This window comes from Oncorhynchus clarkii, chromosome 12 (assembly GCF_045791955.1).
Source record: "Oncorhynchus clarkii lewisi isolate Uvic-CL-2024 chromosome 12, UVic_Ocla_1.0, whole genome shotgun sequence".
Taxonomy (NCBI): Eukaryota; Metazoa; Chordata; class Actinopteri; order Salmoniformes; family Salmonidae; genus Oncorhynchus; species Oncorhynchus clarkii.
In genome coordinates this window covers 81490701-81507529 of record NC_092158.1, presented here as the reverse complement: position 1 = coordinate 81507529, position 16829 = coordinate 81490701, and positions in this window count along the sequence as shown.

Sequence of the window (16829 nt, the reverse complement as noted above, 5' to 3'; positions counted from 1 at the left end):
GGCCCAGTACGTCACTGGGGCCAAGCTTCCTGCCATCCAGGACCTCTATACCAGGCGGTGCCAGAGGAAGGCCCTAAAAATGGTCAAAGACTCCAGCCACCCTAGTCATAGACTGTTCTCTCTGCTACCGCATGGCAAGCTGTACTAGACTGCCAAGTCTAGGTCCAAAAGGCTTCTAAACAGCTTCTACCTCCAAGCCATAAGACTCCTGAACATCTAATCAAATGGCTACCCAGACTATTTGCATTGCCCTCCCCCCTTTCACCCTGCTGCTACTCTCTGTTATTGCGTATCTATGTTTCGACACTTTAATAACTCTACCTACATGTACATATTACCTCAATTACCCTGACTAACCGGTACCCCCACACATTGACTCTGTACCGGCACCCCTGAATATAGCCTCGCTATTGTTATTTTACTTCTGCTCTTTAATTATTTGTTACTTTTATTTAACTGCATTGTTGGTTAGGGCTTGTAAGTAAGCATTTCACTGTAACGTCCACACCTGTTGTATTCGGCGCATGTGACAAATACAATTTGATTTGATTTGAATAGAATAGAATGCTGATTTTGCTTTACCTTACTCTCTGTAGTTAGTTGGTTGCTCATGTCCCTGTAATCAATCTCCCCATCGTTGCCTCTCCTCAGTAGCTGAGGCAGCAGATCCAGCTGAAATTGCAGGCATGGAATCCCCAAAGCTGTCATACCTAAGGATGTAAGGGATTTTCAATTTGAACTTATTGCTTTTTATACCAGAGACAATCTACAGACATTGTGGCTATTATATGTCCCTTATAACGTGCTAATCCCCTAGATAGTGATTCTTATACCAATGATGATGCTATTTCTCCAGTGAATCAGCCATTGAATGGCGCTATCCACAGAGGCATTAGCCAAGAGTTAAATAAAGGTGAAATAAAATGTAAATAAAAGAGGCCTGAATGATGGATTTAAGGTTTAAGGCTGACTGTGCTCCCTGGTTCTCCTTGGCTCCAACTTTCTGAAGGATTAATGTTTTCTTCTGAAGAAACTTACAGTAAACTCAATGTCTGGGGCCTGAAGGACAAAAGGAACATTGTTCTGTTTTTGTTTCCCAGGACGGGCTGTTATCTGTGGGGGGTGAGATGGCCACTTACAAGCTCTCCAGGAAATGAACAAGTGCTTGCATTCTAAGCAGTCTGAATCAGAACACTGACCATAAGCACTTATATATCTTCAATAAAACCCCACACAGTCAGTGGCATTCAGATAGGACTGACTCAGGAGTCTCATAAAACGGTTTGTAATCGCTTGCCACGGTGGTTTTCTTTATGTTACATTTAAAGGAGCTGAGAACAGCCAGTTACATTTGACCTTACTTTTCAAGGGGTCTACAGTGGGAAGAATCATCACAACATTTCCAAATGGAACTCACTGAAACATGCTGGAGTGAACTACTAGCAATGAAAAGAGTATTTGGACTCATTATGAGGTAATCCTTTGACATACCTTAATTGCAGCCATGAGCCCCAGATTAAAGCTTTGATAGATTTTCCAGCTCATATTGGGTCATTTGGCTGGGAATGAGGGTGTAACAGACCAGAAGAGGGATGGATTACCCAGAAGAGGGATGGTACCAGGGCTGTCTGTATCACACAGGCTGAACAGCTCCACTGCCTGTTCCTGGTGCTCCTGGAGCCAGAGAGTCATGTGATCCAGAAACCGCTCATACTCCGTCTGGTCGGACCTAAAGGCCTGGCAGGTTTTCTCTAAGGCGGCCTTATGGGATGAAACACAAAACCACTCTCACAGTGCCCTGTTGCATAACACATTCAGGCTAGGTTCTCACAAGGTGCATTTGAGAGTCCTCACATTGCTACGTATAAGGCTCCTAATGTACACTTCTGGTCAAAAGTTTTAGAACACCAACTCATTCAAGGGTTTTTCTTTATTTTTACTATTTTATACATTGTAGAATAACAGTGAAGACATCAAAACATCAAATCATGTAGTAACCAAGAAAGTGTTAAACAAATCAAAATATATTTGATATTTGATATTCTTCAAAGTATCCACCCTTTGCATTGATGACAGTTTTGCACACTCTTGGCATTCTCTCAACCAGCTTCATAAGGTAAAAGGGAAAAGGGGATACCTAGTCAGTTAGTCATCTGGAATGCATTTCAATTAACAGGTGTGCCTTCTTAAAAGTTCACTTGTGGAATTTCTTTCCTTCTTAATGTGTTTGAGCCAATCAGTTGTGTTGTGACAAGGTAGGGGTGTTATAAAAGAAGATAGCCCTATTTGGTAAAAGATCAAGTCCACATTATGTCAAGAACAGCTCAAATAAGCAATGAGAAACGACAGTCATCACTACTTTAAGACATGAAGATCAGTCAATATGGAACATTTCAAGAACTTTGAAAGTTTCTTAATGTGCAGTCACAAAAACCATCAAGCGCTATGATGAAACTGGCTCTCATGAGGACCGCCACAGGAAAGGACGACCCAGAGTTACCTCTGCTGCAGAGGATAAGTTTATTAGAAATTAGAAATTGCAGCCTAAATAAATGCTTCACAGAGTTCAAGTAACAGACACATCTCAATATCAAAGAGACTTGCTTGGGCCAAGAAACACGAGCAATGGATATTAGACCGGTGGAAATTTGTCCTTTGGTCTGGAGTCCAAATTTGAGATTTTTGGTTCCAGCCGCAGTGTCTTTGTGAGACACGGTGTGGGTGAACGGATGATCTCTGCATGTGTATTTCTCACCCTAAAGCATGGAAGAGGAGGAGTGATGGTGTGGGGGTGCTTTGTAGGTCACACTTGTCAGTGATTTATTTAGAATTCAAGGCACACTTAACCACCATGGCTACCACAGCATTCTGCAGCAATACGCCATCCCAACTGGTTTGGGCTTAGTGGGATTATCATTTTGTTTTTAAACAGGACAATGACCCAACACACCTCCAGGCTGTGTAAGTGCTATTTGACCAAGAAGGAAAGTGATGGAGTACTGCATCAGATGACCTGGCCTCCACATTCCCCTGACCTCAACCAAATTGAGATGGTTTGGGATGAGTCGGACCGCAGATTAAAGGAAAAGCAGCATATGTGCTCAGCATATGTGGGACCTTCTTCAAGACTGTTGGAAAAGCATCTCAGGTGAAGCTGGTTGAGAGAATGCCAAGAGTGTGCAAAGCTGTCATCAAGGCAAAGGGTGGCTATTTGAAGAATCTCAAATATAAAATATATTTTAATTTGTTTAACACTTTTTTTGGTTACTACATGATTCCATTAGTGTTATTTCATAGTTTTGATGTCTTCACTGTTATTCTACAATGTATAAAATAGTAGAAATAAAGAAAAACCCTTGAATGAGTAGGTGTACTAAAACTTTTGACCGGTAGTGTATATTTGAGTATTATGTGTTGCACCATACCATGTTCTTCTCATCTTTGGTCAGTATAATAGCCCTCTTCTGTTTCTTCTCCTTCACTATGTCCTGGTTGATAGGTGTTCCAGGGTACGAGACAGTACTGGGGTCTGTGTTTGGATCTGTGATGGCCTCAGTGCTGGTCTTCAGTGTCTCACTCTGGGCTCTGAAGACAAAGAGAAATGAGTTACGGTGGTTCCAAAATATGTTTATTTTTCCATTTCCTTTTAATAGTACAATGTTTGAGTCGTGATTCAAAAAACCTTTTAATTTAGATACAGACTCGACATTGACCAAAATAGAATGGCAAATGAAGACTGACGTAATGGGAAGTGAAGACTGACAAAGGGCAAACCAGGGTTTGAAATGTCTCATCCTTCCTCCCTATCTATAACAATGAGGGCAGGAAACAACATAGTGGTGACTAGTTAAACACCAAGCTCCAGAGTGTGCTAGTTACTGCTCTCCCAGGTTTCCTTCCCTAAGAGAGATCCCATCCCTGAGGGAGCAGGGAGCCCCCCCCCCCAGACACAGGAAATTTCATCTGGAGACTGGGGAGCCCGGTGTAGAGCTCCTCAGGGGGACACGTCAGCTCTGGGTCTGGGGTGTAGCTCACTGTAGACCTAACCCTACCAGCAGATATCCAGACCAGGCTGGGGGGCAGAGGGCACCTATAAGTCCCACTGTGAGGGGGGTATGAGGGGTGCATGGAGTGGGGGTGGTGGTGGTGGTGGGGGTGGTGGTGGTGAGCAACAGCAGGTAGAAGACTAATAACTTTGAACTAACTTTGAACTACATGAGTCAGCCCTGCATTGCAGTGTCCAGTCTGGAAACTGATTAAGAGTAAAGCACCAGCAGATGCCAACAGCAATACAGATGTTCATAGATTAAAATATTGCCTCTTATACTAGATACTGAATGGTCAGGCCCTTACATTTTTACCAGTCTTCCATAAAAACATTGCCTCATAACCTATAACCTATGACATTTTTTACTCAATGTATGACAATACCCCTTTTGCCCTAAGAACAGCCTCAATTTGTCGGGGCATGGACTCTACAAGGTGTCAAAAGCATTCCACAGGGATGCTGGCCCATCTTGACTCCAATGCTTCACACAGTTGTGTCAAGTTGGCTGGATGTCCTTTGGGTGGTGGACCATTCTTGATACACACAGGAAACTGTTAAGTGCAAAGAAAACAGCAGCGTTGCAGTGCTTGACACAAACCGATGCACCTGGCACCTACTACCATACCCGTTCAAAGACACTTAAATATTTTGTCTTGCCTATTCACACTCTGAATGGAACACATACACAATCCATGTCTCAATTTTGTCAAGATTTAAAAAGTCTTCTTTAACCTGTCTCCTCTCCTTCATCTACACTGATTGAAGTGAATTTAACAAGGGACATCAATAAGGGATCACAGCTTTCACCTGGTCAGTCTATGTCATGGAACGATCAGCTGTTCTGTTTTGAATACTCAGTGTATGGCAAAATATTGTGTTACAACGCCCCCTGTTGGAAGTAAAGTAGGTCTACTGTGATTTTACTGTCGAGGTGTGTTGTTACAATGTTGTCATGTGAAATTAAATGTGTCCATTGGTTTAGCATTGTTGACAATGCATAAAAACATGTTTTTTTCTGAAGTGATGTTCCACCATATTTTCAATGCAGCTCCATTAATTATTTTAGGCTGGGGGTTGTGCCGTTGCCCGAGAAATATAACAGGTGTTTTCGAAGTTGTTCTTATTTCACAATCTACTTACTTATTTTTACGTTTGGTGGCCTCATGTTTTTTAGGAATAATTTCTTCTCGCCTTATCCTACTTTTTGTTTACTGAAAATCTTTCTAGGCACCATGTTGACACGTTGCCAAGGGAGGTTACAAGAACGACCATTAAAAGGTCATCTGCACAAAGCCAAAAAGGAGTCGGAGTCTGTGTAACTGATAGTAGGTAATAGTAGGAAGATTCACGAGTATATAGTTCATACATTTTTCATGGCTGCCTATAGTATATTTGTGCTATAATTTGTTGACTTGTTATGAACGTTAGTGAAACATATTTTATTTGAAGCCAGTGTTATTATCAATAGTCAAATAATAATGAACATTCAATCTTGTTCATATCGTTTATTCATCTCTTTACCACTAGATGTCAGCATTTTCATCAACTGCACTTCTGATACCAACTGCTAGTTACATTATAATGATCCTAAACTGTGATACCCTGTTTTTTATCCACAGGGCTGTTTTAAGAGACCATGTATTTTCTGTTTTATGTCATCACAGAATGACTGGCTCCTGTTAAGGCATCCAGCTGACATAAATAGGATCTTAGGGATTTTGTCATTCTTGGTGACATGAGAAGTCTACAGATCCCTGCATGTTCAGGAATATGAGACGAGACACATTGTCAGATTACTCCCTTGCATCAATGCCCATTCTGAGCTAAGGTACTGTCAGCTGTAGCGGTGGAGGGCAGCAGCAGCTCTGCCTCTGGTTCCATGTGAAGGGATTTAAGAAACACGCTTCTCTATTCATGGCACGGCTGTATTCTTTTGTACGCAGGCTGCAGGACATTGTAGACACTGAAGGCAGGCTGCATCTGAGACACTGTGGCAGTGGGACTGAAGAATAAGCAATCTAAGGATGGGCTGAGTCTGCCAACTAGACTGAAGTGAGAGAAACATCCAATAGGGGCCAACAGATATGATACCATACATACATTGAGCTCCACAGGAAGTTGCTGAGGGGAGGACGACTCATAATAATGGCTGGAACGGAGTAAATGGAATGTCATCAAACACCTGGAAACCATGTGTTTGATATATTTGATACCATTCCACTAATTCCGCTCCAGCTATTACCACGAGTCCCAAATTAAGGTGCCACCAACCTGTGTTGAGCTCTCTTATCCACCTGACTTTAGCCTGAAACTCTTCAACCTCTAAAAGGTTATTTGGGAATAATCTATTTGGCAGAGGAGAGACACTGTGGAAACAGAACAGACCAAAGTACTAGATAGTGTTTGTTTTGTTTAAGTAAAGTTCAATACTTGCCACCACTGTGGAACTAGTTGGTATTCCACCCCTACACTCTGTCTCTGTTCTGTTGGGATCCTCAGTGTAGCGTTACTTCCAGGCCAGCATGGGCTCAGTGGGTGTTCCTGTACACTGCGCTGCCCTGTGATGCCCTAGCACTGCCTACCGCTGCGTGGCTGGACTGAAGAGCAGCTTGGCGGCTAACTTCTCATTCCTCCATCTCCTCTTCCCAGCTGGTTGGCAGGCAACTTCTCATTCCTCCACCTCCTCATCCCAGCTGGCGGTGGGCACCTTATCACCAGACTCAGATGATGGAGCATCCGCTCATCTCTGTCTGGGTTGCTCCTCACTGTTTCCAGGTCATCATCTTAGTCTAACTCTTCGTTCAGTTTTGGTTGTTTTGGTTCATTTATAATGACATTTATTGTCTGTAATAACCACTCAAGCATAGCCGTCATTTTGATTTTGACACAAAGCCATTTTGATTTGTGAGCAGCAGGGCAGTGCCAATTCACTTGCCAATAACACCCAGTGCCTCGCTGAGAACAGTGAACCTTAGCAGGTCATTGCTTTTGAACATCAGTCAAAAATAAAGTCAGCCAAAACTCTCTTGAGCACAGCATGTTCAGGAGCCCTGACTAAGCCACAAACCATAAATCAATTCATCACCAACTGTGGGGCCAACAGCAGTAGAAAACAAAGGGATATATCCAATGCCTATTTTCAGGGAGGCATCATTGAAGTTGATGTAACACAGCTTTAGAAGGAGAACATTACGCAGAGTGTCCTTGAGACTGGAGAATAAGGACAAGCAACCTCCCACAAGCCATTGCTATCCAGGATTATGACTAGTCTTTCATTCCAAAATGCACCTGACTAAAGACTATCTAGACTAATGCCCCTGCTAGACTATCTCTGGTCCATTATGTATTGTATGTAATTAATGCAAATATGATCCTCATGCAGTATAAATGTGCCATGTGTATCTGCGATATTGTTCAAGGGCATTGTTTTTGTACGTCAATCCTAGCCTTCAGTTCAGTGCACAACAAACTCCAGACAAAAGGGAAGTGCTTCTTTTGACAGTGAGACTAATTGTGTAACGTCGGGAGAGTGATGGGTGTGGAGGCAGACGCAGAGAGCAGAAGGTAGACGGAAAAAAACACTTTAATGTCCTCAATCACAGTAACAGGTACAAACATGGGTGAAGCCCAAAACACAGGCGCAACAAACCCAAAACCACTGTTACAAAAATACCGGACAGCAAAAACCCAAAAGACAACAAACACCACTAACTTAAAATAACCCGCACAAACACCAGCGGGCTAAACAAACTTAAATAACACCCCTCCCAAAACCCCAACAAGGAACAGGTGAAAACAATTAGACAAAAACAAACGAAAAGGAAAAAGGGATCAGTGGCAGCTAGTAGACCTGCGACGACGACCGCCGAGCGCCACCCGAACAGGAAGGGGAGCCACCTTCGGTGGTATTCGTGACAAATTGTTGTATATCTTGTCCTGTGATACATTATGATGCTGTGCTGTGTTTCTGAGTTCAGTCAGTCTCTTCTTAGTAAAGTTGCTCTGGCTGTGTCCTGGTGATGGCTGGTGACTGGCTGTGTCCTGGTGATGGCTGGTGACTGGCTGTGTCCTGGTGATGGCTGGTGACTGGCTGTGTCCTGGTGGTGGCTGGTGACTGGCTGTGTCCTGGTGATGGCTGGTGACTGGCTGTGTCCTGGTGGTGGCTGGTGACTGGCTGTGTCCTGGTGATGGACCGTTCTTGATACACACAGGAAACTGTTGAGGGTGAAAAATCCAGCAGCGTTGTAGTTCTTGACACAAACCGGCGTGCCTGGTACCTACTACCATACCCAACTACAAGGAACTGAAACCTTTGGTCTTTCCCATTCACCCTCTGAATGGCACACATACACAATCCATGTCTCAATTGTCTCAAGGCTTAAACATGTGTTTTTATCCTGTCTCCCCCCTTCAGCTACACTGATTGAAGTGGATTCAACAAATGACATCAATAAAGGTTCATAGCTTTCACCTGGATTCCCCTGGTCAGTCTATGTCATGAAAAGAGCAGGTGTTCTTAATGTTTTGTATACTTCAACTACTGCAGCTTCACAGTGGGACTTGGCAGAGCAAAAAAGAAGATCAGAGAGAGAGGAGGATTGGGAAGAGTGTGATGGAGAGGTGGCGTGTTGATCATGTCCTCTTCAGTTCAGTCACACACAGGCTGGCATGAAGATACACAATGCAAGTGGGTAGCACTCTCACATCCGAGGCCACCAGGGGCTATATCCCACTGAATCAAAAGGTGAGGATCTACTATGGGGTTAAATAAATAAAATGTAAATTTAATTAAAATAACAGTCAGCTTTAATCCATGTAGGACCTATGAGACTGGTGGAAATCTATTTGTTCCTTTTCAAATCCTCAGATTACTCCTGTGGTACTATCCAACAGCAAATATGCTGTCGGATCACTGAGAACAACTTGGTACTGTGTATTTTCTGTTATTTATAGACAAAGGAAAATGCCACATTTGCAAATACCAGTCCCATTATGATTACACAATACAAATATGGACAATGTACATAGACATTTCATATGGATGACATCATCTGATCATTTAATGAGATTTCAAAACTATAACTGCATTAAATCACAATCTTTTAGCAATTTCCTCAAATGAGGAGATGCCCTGTAGCTAAAACTTCAGCAGTGAATAGTCACAGAGAACAGCTCTAATGGACTCAGCTCTCATTCTCAGATTGATATAGGATCTAATCATGGGGCTGTGGCATAACGAAGATCACTTTGAAAACCGCCCTCTGAAATCAGTTCAAAGTGACATTTCATTTGCTGCATTCCCTCTGTGGATATAAATAAATAAGAGCTTGAAGAAAAAGGACAGGAGGCAGCTTTTAATCCTGTCGCTTTGATTCGACAGGCGGCAGAGAGTGGAAGCAGGGCGGCATGGCGTGCTGGCCTGCGAGTGGAGGTGAGGACAGAGAGCATGGCTGAAGGCTAGGGAACACGAAGACCTCAGCCAGCTGCCCCGAGGGTGAGGACGGTCAGAGGGTTGGGGAGCCTCACTGCTAAAGGGATGAGACTGAACCACTTTGACTTTTACTGTGACTAGAGAGTGGCTCATCCCATCTGGTCTCCTGCATTAGGAGTAGTGTTGTCTGTGTAGGGAGCTACTTGCAGACTGCTTCACCAAGGCAGTGTGTGGTGTGGTTAGAACATACTGTATGAAGGACACTGTGCGCACTGCAGTACATCACTTCAAATACACAAACCTCTACTTTGTCTGAATGGAGGCCATGTTTTGGATACCACACAATCCATGTATGTGCGTCATCATGTCAAAAAGCATTCAAATTCTGGTTTATATTTGGTTGCAGATGCATCATAGTCAGTGCAATCCTTAGGTGAACCTGTCTTTTATATATTCTGAAATCTGGTTCATTGAGGTGACTTTCTGACTCACTGACTTGTTCAGTTGCTCTGCTGGAGATGAGCTGAGAGCTCTTTATGTGTCATGTTTATTTGAAATATTATTGGTTAGATTTGGAGATGCAGGATTTCATGATCTTTGATGTGCATCATCGATGTACGTGTCGGCTGAAAGAGAACCATTCAGAATACATTCTGAATGGTTCTGGTCATTAAATCACTGTCACGTTTCTCCAAACAGCAATAGAGAAAACCCAAAGTTCAAGGCTGGTTTACACTGAGATAATTAAAAACCTATTGTCTTTCTCCTCTCCCTGGCTCTGCAGCCACAGGAGGTCAGCCTGTGGCAGATACACATCAGCCTCTATTGAGTGGAATGAATTGGGAATAGCTGGACTGTGCAGTGGTGGTACAGCCTCTCTCCCTCTTTAGTTCCTACCCCTGGCTGGCTCCCCCTTTCCACAGGGAGGGGAGGTGGCTGGTGCTGCAGTTCCTTGATAATAAGACAATGTTAATATTCTGTGTGGTGAGCTGTGCATCAGAGCGCCGGTCAGAGGATTGGAACGGCACGTCGTGGGAATAACCATGAGCGCAGCTGTGTCGGTTTGTCGGAGACGTGCTGTATTTCTTAACACTTACACACACGGGCACACGTCACACACACATCATACACACGTAACACACACATGCACTTGCAAAGATACACGCACATATACACAGAAACATGGCGTTGGATCAAATAAATCCAAGGTGTTTTACAAATGCAATACTGTACAAACAAACTGAGTCATGTTTTCATTCATAATATACCCTTGTTGTTGAGTCATGAAGCTGTTGTGATTGGCTCCCATGATCCCAGAATACTGTCTCAGCCTCCAGTATTTATGCTGCAGTAGTTTATGTGTCGGGGGGCTAGGGTCAGTTTGTTATATCTGGAGTACTTCTCCTGTCCTATTCGGTGTCCTGTGTGAATCTAAGTGTGCGTTCTCTAATTCTCTCCTTCTCTCTTTCTCTCTCGGAGGACCTGAGCCCTAGGACCATGCCCCAGGACTACCTGACATGATGACTCCTTGCTGTCCCCAGTCCACCTGGCCGTGCTGCTGCTCCAGTTTCAACTGTTCTGCCTTATTATTATTCGACCATGCTGGTCATTTATGAACATTTGAACATCTTGGCCATGTTCTGTTATAATCTCCACCCGGCACAGCCAGAAGAGGACTGGCCACCCCACATAGCCTGGTTCCTCTCTAGGTTTCTTCCTAGGTTTTGGCCTTTCTAGGGAGTTTTTCCTAGCCACCGTGCTTCTACACCTGCATTGCTTGCTGTTTGGGGTTTTAGGCTGGGTTTCTGTACAGCACTTTGAGATATCAGCTGATGTACGAAGGGCTATATAAATAAATTTGATTTGATTTGAATACTACAATAACCTTAACTAATTAAAGGCACGTTTGCACGTCATGATCAGCTGCCGCTGTCGTCACAGTTCTATTCCCAAAGAAGAGACAGCAGCGGCCAGAGTGTCCAGGTCTACATCTTTCTCTCCTGGTGTACACTTGCACGTGTCAGTGTAGTGTAGTGTCGGCTACACGTGAAGCTCTCCTCGGCTTCAATGGGCAGCTAGCTGGCTGCTAACTCCACTGTTTCGAACACATATGCCACACGGCAGCTGTTCAACAACAGGAGAGCTCCAAAAAGCAGAAAGCTTTTTCACAACTGTGATTTTATTCTACACACATTAGAGGTTTGGACAATAGAGCCCAGGTATGATCAATAGATTTGATTCTGCCTCAGAGGCTGACAGAAACCATTATAACAGGCCAGTTACATAATCCAGTGGATTTCCTGTGTTCCCATAACATACTATACTGGGTGGGGTGCCATAATCACACACAGCCCAGAACAGCCCAGAACATTGTTGTTTTAGGCCCCACTACAGTCACTGTTTGGTGGAAAAGAGCGGAAATGGGCTCCTCCAGAGGTTGAGGATTGTTACTGGTAATTTGTGACCCCGTTAGATTTCGGGTGATCCCTGCAGTTCTATGGTTCAGTGGAAAAAGAGTGTTCTGATGTTGAACTCTATGATGGCAGGTTGCCAGTTAACCTCTCAACACTCACACAGACACACACTACATACGCCCACACACACATAACATGCACATACATGCATACTGACAACACACACACACACACATGCACACACACACATACACTTTCACACTCACCACATACGCTGCTGCTACTGTCTATTATCTATCCTGTTGCCTAGTCACTTTACCCCTAACTATATGTACATTACATAGCTACCTCAATAACCTTTGTACCCCTGCACCTCGACACTGTACTGGTACTCTCTGTATATAGCCATGTTATGTTCTATTCCCTGTATAAAGCCATGTTATTTTCTACTCCCTGTATATAGTCATGTTATTTTCTACTCCCTGTATATAGTCATGTTATTTTCTACTCCCTGTATATAGCCATGTTATTTTCTACTCCCTGTATATAGTCATGTTATTTTCTACTCCTTATATATAGCCATGTTATTTTCTACTCCCTGTATAAAGCCATGTTATTTTCTACTCCCTGTATAAAGCCATGTTATTTTCTACTCCCTGTATATAGTCATGTTATTTTCTAATCCCTGTATAAAGCCATGTTATTTTCTACTCCCTGTATATAGTCATGTTATTTTCTAATCCCTGTATAAAGCCATGTTATTTTCTACTCCTTATATATAGTCATGTTATTTTCTACTCCTTATATAAAGTCATGTTATTTTCTACTCCCTGTATAAAGCCATGTTATGTTCTACTCCCTGTATAAAGCCATGTTATTTTCTACTCCCTGTATAAAGCCATGTTATTTTCTACTCCTTATATATATCCATGTTATTTTCTACTCCCTGTATATAACCATGTTATTTTCTACTCCCTGTATAAAGCCATGTTATTTTCTACTCCCTGTATAAAGTCATGTTATTTTCTACTCCTTATATAAAGTCATGTTATTTTCTACTCCCTGTATAAAGCCATGTTATGTTCTACTCCCTGTATAAAGCCATGTTATTTTCTACTCCCTGTATATAGCCATGTTATTTTCTACTCCTTATATATATCCATGTTATTTTCTACTCCCTGTATATAGCCATGTTATTTTCTACTCCCTGTATAAAGCCTTGTTATTTTCTATTCCCTGTATAAAGCCATGTTATTTTCTACTCCTTATATATAGCCATGTTATTTTCTACTCCTTATATATAGCCATGTTATTTTCTACTCCTTATATATAGCCATGTTATTTTCTACTCCCTGTATAAAGCCATGTTATTTTCTACTCCTTATATATAGCCATGTTATTTTCTACTCCTTATATAAAGCCATGTTATTTTCTACTCCCTGTATATAGCCATGTTATTTTCTACTCCTTATATATATCCATGTTATTTTCTACTCCCTGTAAATAGCCATGTTATTTTCTACTCCCTGTATAAAGCCATGGTATTTTCTACTCCCTGTAAATAGCCATGTTATTTTCTATTCCCTGTATAAAGCCATGTTATTTTCTACTCCCTGTATAAAGCCATGTTATTTTCTACTCCCTATATATAGCCATGTTATGTTCTACTCCCTGTATAAAGCCATGTTATTTTCTACTCCCTGTATATAGCCATGTTATTTTCTACTCCTTATATATATCCATGTTATTTTCTACTCCCTGTATATAGCCATGTTATTTTCTACTCCCTGTATAAAGCCATGTTATGTTCTATTCCCTGTATAAAGCCATGTTATGTTCTACTCCCTGTATAAAGCCATGTTATGTTCTACTCCCTGTATAAAGCCATGTTATTTTCTATTCCCTGTATAAAGCCATGTTATTTTCTACTCCCTGTATAAAGCCATGTTATTTTCTATTCCCTGTATAAAGTCATGTTATTTTCTATTCCCTGTATATAGCCATGTTATTTTCTACTCCCTGTATATAGCCGTGTTATTTTCTACTCCCTGTATATAGCCATGTTATTTTCTACTCCCTGTATATAGCCATGTTATTTTCTACTCCCTGTATATAACCATGTTATTTTCTACTCCCTGTATAAAGCCATGTTATTTTCTATTCCCTGTATATAGCCATGTTATTTTCTACTCCTTATATATAGCCATGTTATTTTCTATTCCCTGTATAAAGCCATGTTATTTTCTAATCCCTGTATAAAGCCATGTTATTTTCTACTCCCTGTATATAGCCGTGTTATTTTCTACTCCTTATATAAAGCCATGTTATTTTCTACTCCCTGTATATAGCCATGTTATTTTCTACTCCCTGTATATAGTCATGTTATTTTCTACTCCCTGTATATAGTCATGTTATTTTCTACTCCCTGTAAATAGCCTTGTTATTTTCTACTCCCTGTATAAAGCCTTGTTATTTTCTACTCCCTGTATATAGCCATGTTATTTTCTACTCCCTGTATATAACCATATTATTTTCTACTCCCTGTATAAAGCCATGTTATTTTCTACTCCCTGTATAAAGCCATGTTATTTTCTATTCCCTGTATAAAGTCATGTTATTTTCTATTCCCTGTATATAGCCATGTTATTTTCTACTCCCTGTATATAGCCGTGTTATTTTCTACTCCCTGTATATAGCCATGTTATTTTCTACTCCCTGTATATAGCCATGTTATTTTCTACTCCCTGTATATAACCATGTTATTTTCTACTCCCTGTATAAAGCCATGTTATTTTCTATTCCCTGTATATAGCCATGTTATTTTCTACTCCTTATATATAGCCATGTTATTTTCTATTCCCTGTATAAAGCCATGTTATTTTCTAATCCCTGTATAAAGCCATGTTATTTTCTACTCCCTGTATATAGCCGTGTTATTTTCTACTCCTTATATAAAGCCATGTTATTTTCTACTCCCTGTATATAGCCATGTTATTTTCTACTCCCTGTATATAGTCATGTTATTTTCTACTCCCTGTATATAGTCATGTTATTTTCTACTCCCTGTATGTTATTTTCTAATAGCCTTGTTATACTCCCTGTATAAAGCCATGTTATTTTCTACTCCCTGTATAAAGCCATTTAAAGCCATGTTATTTTCTACTCCCTGTATATAGCCGTGTTATTTTCTACTCCTTATATAAAGCCATGTTATTTTCTACTCCCTGTATATAGCCATGTTATTTTCTACTCCCTGTATATAGTCATGTTATTTTCTACTCCCTATTTTCTACTCCCTGTATAAAGCCTTGTTATTTTCTACTCCCTGTATATAGCCATGTTATTTTCTACTCCCTGTATATAACCATATTATTTTCTACTCCCTGTATAAAGCCATGTTATTTTCTACTCCCTGTATAAAGCCATGTTATGTTCTACTCCCTGTATATAGCCATGTTATTTTCTACTCCTTATATATATCCATGTTATTTTCTACTCCCTGTATATAGCCATGTTATTTTCTACTCCCTGTATAAAGCCTTGTTATTTTCTATTCCCTGTATAAAGCCATGTTATTTTCTACTCCTTATATATAGCCATGTTATTTTCTACTCCTTATATATAGCCATGTTATTTTCTACTCCTTATATATAGCCATGTTATTTTCTACTCCCTGTATAAAGCCATGTTATTTTCTACTCCTTATATATAGCCATGTTATTTTCTACTCCTTATATAAAGCCATGTTATTTTCTACTCCCTGTATATAGCCATGTTATTTTCTACTCCCTGTATAAAGCCATGGTATTTTCTACTCCCTGTAAATAGCCATGTTATTTTCTATTCCCTGTATAAAGCCATGTTATTTTCTACTCCCTGTATAAAGCCATGTTATTTTCTACTCCCTATATATAGCCATGTTATGTTCTACTCCCTGTATAAAGCCATGTTATTTTCTACTCCCTGTATATAGCCATGTTATTTTCTACTCCTTATATATATCCATGTTATTTTCTACTCCCTGTATATAGCCATGTTATTTTCTACTCCCTGTATAAAGCCATGTTATGTTCTATTCCCTGTATAAAGCCATGTTATGTTCTACTCCCTGTATAAAGCCATGTTATGTTCTACTCCCTGTATAAAGCCATGTTATTTTCTATTCCCTGTATAAAGCCATGTTATTTTCTACTCCCTGTATAAAGCCATGTTATTTTCTATTCCCTGTATAAAGTCATGTTATTTTCTATTCCCTGTATATAGCCATGTTATTTTCTACTCCCTGTATATAGCCGTGTTATTTTCTACTCCCTGTATATAGCCATGTTATTTTCTACTCCCTGTATATAGCCATGTTATTTTCTACTCCCTGTATATAACCATGTTATTTTCTACTCCCTGTATAAAGCCATGTTATTTTCTATTCCCTGTATATAGCCATGTTATTTTCTACTCCTTATATATAGCCATGTTATTTTCTATTCCCTGTATAAAGCCATGTTATTTTCTAATCCCTGTATAAAGCCATGTTATTTTCTACTCCCTGTATATAGCCGTGTTATTTTCTACTCCTTATATAAAGCCATGTTATTTTCTACTCCCTGTATATAGCCATGTTATGTTCTACTCCCTGTATATAGCCATGTTATTTTCTACTCCCTGTATATAGTCATGTTATTTTCTACTCCCTGTATATAGTCATGTTATTTTCTACTCCCTGTAAATAGCCTTGTTATTTTCTACTCCCTGTATAAAGCCTTGTTATTTTCTACTCCCTGTATATAGCCATGTTATTTTCTACTCCCTGTATATAACCATATTATTTTCTACTCCCTGTATAAAGCCATGTTATTTTCTACTCCCTGTATATAGCCGTGTTATTTTCTACTCCTTATATAAAGCCATGTTATTTTCTACTCCCTGTATATAGTCATGT